Raw genomic sequence first — 810 nt, 5'->3', positions numbered from 1 at the left:
TTGCTTTTTGCCACAATTGTGTTAAAGAAAAAAGAAGAGACTCGAAAAATTCAAAAAAAAAAAAGAATTTGCACTTTTCATCATTTTCAAAAAATACAAAATAAAAAAAAAGAGGAAAAAGAAAATCCAAAAAGATTTTGCATGTTTCATCATTTTCAAGGAAAAGACAAAAATATGTTTTCTCTAAGTTGGTTATTTTTTTTTTTTAATTTTCTCGACCGTATCCAATCTCCCGAACTACGCGAACCTGATTCTCGTCTTTCGGAGCGTGATACGTAGGCAACCCACATAGGGTCCGGTCTTCCTAGTAAATCTTAGGTTCTTGGCTTTGCGGGGTCATAGCCAAATTTTGCACTTCTAGCCACCTTTTGGCTAAATAAATCATTTTACAAAAATAATCGCAACCATGTCTTGCGTGTTTTTAATAGGGAATGTTATTGTCTCACATAGTGTTGGTTTAAGTTTTCTCATACAGGTATGAATTTACTTACCGGAGCTTGAGCATGACAGATACCCCAGGACCGCTGCATTCAGGAGTTGCTTAAGGAGATTTAATTTATTTTTATTTTTATTTTTGAGTATGTTTTTTTATGTCGTCTTTTACTTTCTAAATTTTATACAGTGATGTCAAGTTTTTGTTATTGTACTTTTTATTTTATATTCGACAAGGTGTGGTGTAATTCAAAAATCCAAAAAAAAAAAAGGGGAGATGTTGCATTTTATATTTTCGTTATAAGTTTTCTTTTGAATACTAATGCTGGATATGAAAAAAAAATTTGAGGTTGTTTTTCCTTTAGGCAATTGATATCC

This window comes from Nicotiana attenuata, chromosome 9, assembly GCF_001879085.1.
Source record: "Nicotiana attenuata strain UT chromosome 9, NIATTr2, whole genome shotgun sequence".
NCBI classification, from domain to species: domain Eukaryota; kingdom Viridiplantae; phylum Streptophyta; class Magnoliopsida; order Solanales; family Solanaceae; genus Nicotiana; species Nicotiana attenuata.
The sequence above is the reverse complement of the archived record's forward strand: the minus strand, read 5'-3'. Positions refer to the sequence as shown.